Genomic DNA, 7535 nt, shown 5'->3' with positions numbered 1-7535 from the left:
GAAGACTGATTAACCTTAGCAAGTGTGGATTTAGAACCAATGAGGAGCACCACAGTTTTATTGCTGTTTAGTTGGAGAAAATTGTGAGTCATCCATGTCTTTATGTCTTGGATACATGCCATAAGAGTATCTGGAGGGAAAACAGAAGTGGATTTAGTGGATAGATATAGCTGTGTGTCATCATCTTAACAATGAAATTTAATACCGTGTTGCCAGAAGATATTACCTATTGGGAAGATATAAATGAGAAAAAGAAGTGGCCACAAAGCTGAACCCTGCGGGACTCCCTGAGTAACGACTACATTCTCAGATTTAAATCCCTTTATTTGAACAAATTGCCCCCTGTCAGTGAGGTAGGAAGAAAACCATTGGAGGACAAGGCCACTGACTCCAAAACTAGCTAGTCGTTTCAAAAATATCTGATGGGATATGTTATCAAATACGGAACTGAGGTCAAGAAGCACAAGAATTGATAAAAGTGCCATGTCAGCTTCCCGGAGAAGACCATTTGTGATTTTGACCAGGGCAGTTTCTGTGCTGTGTTTAGGACGAAACCCAGATTGAAACTGTTCAAAAAGGTTATTTTTTGAAAGATGGGACTGGAGTTGGGAGGCAACTATCTTTTCAAGAACTTCAGATACGAATGGAACATTTGAAATAGGCCAATAAGGATATTTGGGTCTAAACCAGATTTTTTTCAGAATTTGAGTAATTGAGGCTGTTTTAAGTGAGTGGGAGACCATGCCTATAGTAAGGGAAGAGTTAACTATAGTAGTTATCATGGGGGAAATATGTGACAGACAGGACTTAACAAAGCTTGTAGGTATTGGATCTGATTGGCATGTGGAAGAATTTGATTTTGTTATAAGCTCCAAGACATTATTTTCAGCTGATAACCTTAAATCTGAGAATAGGGTGGCTGGTGAGGGAATATGGGTAATAGTGGAGAGTATGTCATTTTCTGCAGAGATAGAGGAAGCAAGTTGCTGGTGGATTTTTTCAATTTTTGAGTTGAAGAAATCCAAAAAAGTGCAGCAGTATTTAACAGAGAGGTTATGGTAAGTGACATTTTCTGGTGGTGTAATTTGCCATTTCACTATAGAAAAAAGAGCTCTAGTATTATTCCTTCCTGTATTGGTAATGTTAGAATAGTATACAGTTTTAGCAGCATAGAGAGCATTTTTGTATTTTAACATATGATCTGAATACATTTCCTTGTGTACAACAAGACCCGTCTTTTTAGCTAGGCGCTCCAACTGTCGGCCAGAGGCTTTGAGCTGACAGAGTTCAGGTGTAAACTAGGGAGCAGTGCGAATAAATGAAACAGTCAATGTTTTTAAGGGAGCTAGTGTATCAAAGGCAGAAGATAGAGCAGCATTGTAAAGGTCCACTAATTCTGATGGTGTGGTAGTAGAAGGAGAAACAGGCTGGGATTGCAATAAATCTATAAGGGTCTCTGGGTTTACATGCTTGACATTACGAAATGAAATTACACGCTGAACCTTTAATTTACTGAGAGGTAAGCTAACATCAAATGTGATCATTTTGTGATCTGAGATAGGTAATTCAATAGGAATAAGATTGTTAGGTGTGATACCAGAGCAGCAAACTAAGTCTAAAATATGACCCTTGTTATGGGTCAAAAAGTTGACATATTGAATTAAATTAAAACAGTCAAGGATTTAATTAAAATAATTTGTCAGTGCATCGGTTGGCACATCAACATGTATGTTAAAATCATCCATGAGAATGACATTAGTAGACATTGCACACAAAGTTGTTAAAACAGTAAAAAGTTCTGCAATAAAAACACTTGATAGTTTAGGATGTCTATATAAAACAGCAATTATAATAGGTGTAGGTCCACCGAGTTTGCCAGCTAACAGTTCAAAGGATGGATACGCTGGAAGAGGTATCAGTGATAATTTTAGGTCTTTGCGGTGAATTAGTGCGAGACTGCCTCCCCTCCCCGAAGAATGGGATTTGGTGTTGCAGACAAAGTCTGGAGGGCGCGCTTGATTTTGATGAAAATTATCACCCGGTTGCTGCCAAGTTTCTGTAAGACATAAACAGTCCATCTTAGTGTGTATGATAAAATCACCAATCAGCAGAGCTTTGTTAGAGATAGATCGAGTATTAAATAATCCAAACTTCAGAGTGTCTATGGACGTATATTCCGGTGATTTTACCAGAGGAATCGGCACGTTATGATCAGCACGTCGCTCAAAAATACATGGATAAGTGCGTTCTTCAGACCAAAGTGAAGGAATAGACCCGCTGCTACTCCTGCTGAGACAAAAATGATGATGAGAGCCCCAGTGAGCGTACTTTGGTTGTCAGAGAATGCCGTGGTGCAGCAGGAGATACAATTCATCTGCTGAATATTATAGTTTTGTAGATGTGACTGCATTAGATAGCAAAGTAGACATAGTAATCCATTACAGCCAATTGAGGTTTATCATAGTAGATTTCAAGAAATCACCCAAGCAAATTCCAGATTGGAAGCAAAGCAATGTACCCCTTGTGTACCTACTCAGCCCAATTAAAATAACACGTTAGCCAGTAGACCATCACTACTGGTATTTCCACAAGTACACAGCAATTGACAAGGGGCAGTTTTGACCACCTATTCATCATTCATTCATTGTTTCCCATGACTTATATTCAGTAGATTTTATGATGTAAACTAACAAGTGCTTCCAGTATGGCAGTGTCTCCCATCCTGCATTTATAATTGATGTCCCTTTAGCCAACATATAGCACATTGCATGTTTCTACATTAAACTGCATTTTCCAAGTGTTCAGTTAGGAAGCTTGTTCAGGTCTTTTTGGATTATTTTTTCTTCCTCCCCGGTGTCTCCCATCCCTCCAATTTTAGTGTCATCTGCAAATTTCAAAAGTTTACTAAGTATACCAGAATCAATGTCATTGATATAATCAGAAAAGGAAATGGTCCAAGGACAGATACTTGTGGAGTTCCACTGATAATCTCACTCCACGTGGAACATTCTCTTATCTGTACTCTTTGTCCACTGCCTATTAACCCACTAGAGATAGATAGATAGATAGATAGATAGATACTTTATTAATCCCAAGGGGAAATTCACATACTCAAGCAGCAGCATACTGATAAAAAACAATATTAAATTAAAGAGTGATAAAAATGCAGGTAAAACAGACAACTTTGTATAATGTTAGCGTTTACCCCCCCTATCGCATAGTGTGGAGGAGGAATGATCTCCTCAGTCTGTCAGTGGAGTAGGACATTGACAGCAATCTGTTGCTGAAGCTGCTCCTCTGTCTGGAGATGACACTGTTTAGTGGATGCGGTGGATTCTTCATGATTAACAGGAGCCTGCTCAGCGCCCGTCACTCTGCCAGAGATGTCAAACTGTCCAGCTCCATGCCTACAATAGAGCCTGCCTTCCTCACCAGTTTGTCCAGGCGTGAGGTGTCCTTCTTTATGCTGCCTCCCCAGCACACCACTGCGTAGAAGAGGGCACTTGCCACAACCATCTAATAGAACATCTGCAGCATCTTATTGCAGATGTTGAAGGACACCAGCCTTCTAAGGAAGTATAGTCGGCTCTGTCCTCTCTTGCACAGAGCATCAGTATTGGCAGTCCAGTCCAATTTATCATCCAGCTGCACTCCCAGGTATTTATAGGTCTGCACCCTCTGCACACAGTCACCTCTGATGATCATGGGGTCCAGGAGGGGCCTGGGTCTCCTAAAATCCACCACCAGCACCTTGGTTTTCCTGGTGTTCAGGTGTAGGTGGTTTGAGTTGCACAATTTAACAAAGTCCTTGATTAGGTTCCTATACTCCTCCTCCTGCCCACTCCTGATGCAGCCCACAATTGCAGTGTTGTCAGCGAACTTTTGCACATGGCAGCACTCAGAGTTGTATTGGAAGTCTGATGTATATAGGCTGAACAGGACCGGAGAAAGTACAGTCCCCTGCAGCGCTCCTTTATTGCTGACCACAATGTCAGACCTGCAGTTCCCGAGACGCACATACTGAGGTCTGTCTGTAACATAGTCCATGATCCATGCCACCAGGTATGAATCTACTCCCATCTCTGTCAGCTTGTCCCTAAGGAGCAGAGGGTGGATGGTGCTGAAGGCGCTAGAGAAGTCCAGAAACATAATTCTTACAGCACCACTGCCTCTGTCCAAGTGAGAGAAGGATCGGTGTAGCATATAGATGATGGCAGTTTTGTAGGTTAACTCTGATGCCTACAGCTTGTAGCTCCAGAATTAATCTTTGGTGTGGGATTGTGTCAAGGATTTTTGAAGGTCTAAGTAAATTATGTCAAACACACTCTTAAGAAATCAAGCTTTACCTATCAAATCTGTTTGGCAGTGCAATCTGCCCATGACCTCTCTTCTCCAATAGTCTTAATTGTTTTAAATATTACCATCTCTGCTAGGGACCCTAACATACAAAATATTCAATTTAGGTTTGTGCACAGATTGTATCTACTCTATGTAAAACAGTTTTTAATGGGCTTAGCCTTGTTTCAATCTAGGGCATTAGGCACCTTTTTCTACATGTCTTGGGAATGTCCTATCATAGCTACATTTTGGTCCAGTGTTGCCTCTTTTCTGTCTTCTGGTCGTGCCATCCCCATTCGTTCATCAGAATCATGGGACAGTCTTGCTCAGTATTATCATTGGTAGTGGATGCTTAACACTTGTCCAACCATTTTTAAACTTCTTAATCCATTTATATACACTGCACCATGGAAAAACACTTGTCTCTATATTGTGCAGAAAGCCTTCAGTGGATGTTGGCCCCTAATGCACCTTTAGCCCATAAAAAGCAGATCACTGCTCCCTGCTCTACTTTGGTACAATCTAAGAGAGGTACGTCAATGTTAACTCCCAGAAAACAACAAGAGAAATGTAGTGATCAAGGTCGAAACTTTACCACTGTGACTACAGACACACCGTATACCACATGTATACAAGAAAAACAGTGCAGCCAAACAAAACAAAATTATCACAAAAATTAGAATAATTATTGACAACTCTTGTACTAATTCCTCTCTTCTTGGAAGCTCAGGTGTCTACAGCCTTTTCGTAATTAAAATCACATGGATCTTAATCCTTCAAAGAAAGCAGCATTAGATTATTTAGCATGTTCTGACTCAAACAGGTTTTTATTCTTTTTAGGGTAGAGAATCCCCTTTCACATTCAGTTGTACTCACAGGTATGAGCTGGCCAATTGCAGCTAGTTTTGCTAAATTTGGAAAAGACTATTTATCCTTAAATGTTGTTGCTAATTTTAGTAATATTTGTTTTAGATTTAGATTTTTGTAAGTCTGTCATTTAGTAATTTTTGATTCAACAGCCCATTCTTGTTTAATACAGTCATAGTTTAAAACTGCAGGACTGCCATTTCTAGAATAATAATCAAAAAGAATCTCAGCACTTTCACTTTTATCATGACTTTCAGCACTGAGAAGCATAGAAAAGAAGGAAATGATTGGCATAACAGGAAATCTTGCATCTAGGTGGTTAGCAACTGTGCTTTTGTACTTACCATAAATTGTATGCTTGAATGAAGTAACATTAGCATTTGAATAATCAATGTGAAGGTCTGATCATTCATCTATAAGATGTTGTTAAAGATTTTGAAAATGTCTGCCAGGGGTGCTTTTCAATTCAAAAATTGATGATTATCTGGCTTGTAAGATTAGATCTATTTCTGTTAAGTCAAAATCTTGCCTTTGCCATACTTGAGACAAATTAGACAATAAAGGCAATACATTTTAAAGCATTGTTTGTGAAGAAGAAAATTGTATGTTTCAGTATGTCTGTTGAAATCTTTATCTGTAATATCAATATGTTTGATGGCTTACTTTCAAATGCAGGTATGCTGTAATACTTGTCACTCATTTGTGACCAGAGATCCTCTTCCAGGCTCAGCTGAGGTCAGTAGTACCAGTTCGGGGCACTTCGGGAACCTTCTGTTCCACTGGAAAAACATTCAATCATGGCACTCAACTTTGTCCATGACACCCTGAGCAGGCCCCACCCCCACCCCTTACATTGGGATATCATAAAAAGGGACGGCCCTGGCATGTGGTTTCTCACTTGTGGCCAAGACTTGAATCCAAACAAGCTCAGAGCAAGAACCAAGTGTGAGGGATGGCCAGCCAAATATTCCGGTCCACACCTCCAAGCCGCTAGATGGAGCTCTCCCAACAACATGGAAGTGCCCCAAATTCCAGCAGGGTCATATGGACATTGTAGTTTTTATAAACTGCCTTGCTGGATACCATGGGGACCACTAGGAGCCGCTGGAGGGAGGCTCACAGAGTGCTATGTACCCTATAACCCGGAAGTGCGTCATGAACACATGACCGGAAGGAACGACGTGCTTCCGGGGTGAAGAACTGGAGTTTTTATATGACCTGGAAGTGTTCCTAGTCACGTGGACAGAGAGGGCGAAACACTTCCAGGTCAGGGACTATAAAGGACTCTGGGAAACCCCAGATGAGTGAGCTGAGCTGGGTGGAAGGGTGGCAACGCGTCTGGGAGAGGAGGATTGGTTATTATAGTGTACGGATTGTTTATTTGATTATTGATTTATTGGAGTATAGTGGAGAGGAGGGTGCTTTGTGCACTTATTTATAATAATAAATATTATTATTGGACTTTTATCTGGTGTCTGACGTCTGGTCTGAGGGACCCTTTAATCTGTCACACAAGAGAGTACAAAACTGACACGAGACTTCTGTATAGGCTGTTTTTTTCATTCAGCATCCTTTTTGTTATTGTTACCTTTTTGTTTTTCTTTTGTACCATTTAAGCAGGGATTTCTGGGTTGGTACTCCTACAATTCATGCTGTTCTGAACTGGTTCCCCACTGCTGAACACACACTTAGAGACTGTACTGCCAAGTAATGAGATAGAAATCTAGCGTCACAAGCCATCTTGATGAAAGAATTTTGGAGGAAGAAAAACAGTTAAAGTATCGTTAAATTTCACTAAATAAGGAACTTCAGCAGCTGCTTAGGCATTAGCAAGAGTAAGTCAGTGGTTTTACACAAAGACAAGTGACCATAAGTTTGAACTTTCTGTCTTTGAGCAGTTTTGCAACTCCCTTTTGTTTTCTAAGTGTAATATCTGCTCCATCCTAGGCCAACCATATTAAGCATTTTTAAACCTACACTGTCAGGGGTTTCAATTAGTGTATTAGTTATAGTCTTGGCTTTGCCATCAGTCAAAATGCAGGTTACTACAAAACAAACCATAACATCTTTATTTAGTTAACTAGTATAATAATGTATACAGTCAGTTGGTTTAAAACCTTGGTGTCTGTAGTTTCTTTACACAGAACACCAAAATATTTTTTCAGTATTATGTCATTATAAGCAATGTTTAGATTAATTCTTTTCATTTTAAATAGACTGTGCAGAAGGTAATCTACCACAGTGTAGATTGGGTAACTTCATCACCAGGCTTAGATGTTTCATGTCTTTTAGAATATTAAATAGTGTGATTTTCTGAGTTAACTTTTTAC

This window comes from Erpetoichthys calabaricus, chromosome 13 (genome assembly GCF_900747795.2).
Source record: "Erpetoichthys calabaricus chromosome 13, fErpCal1.3, whole genome shotgun sequence".
In the NCBI taxonomy this organism is placed as follows: domain Eukaryota; kingdom Metazoa; phylum Chordata; class Cladistia; order Polypteriformes; family Polypteridae; genus Erpetoichthys; species Erpetoichthys calabaricus.
The sequence above is the reverse complement of the archived record's forward strand: the minus strand, read 5'-3'. Positions refer to the sequence as shown.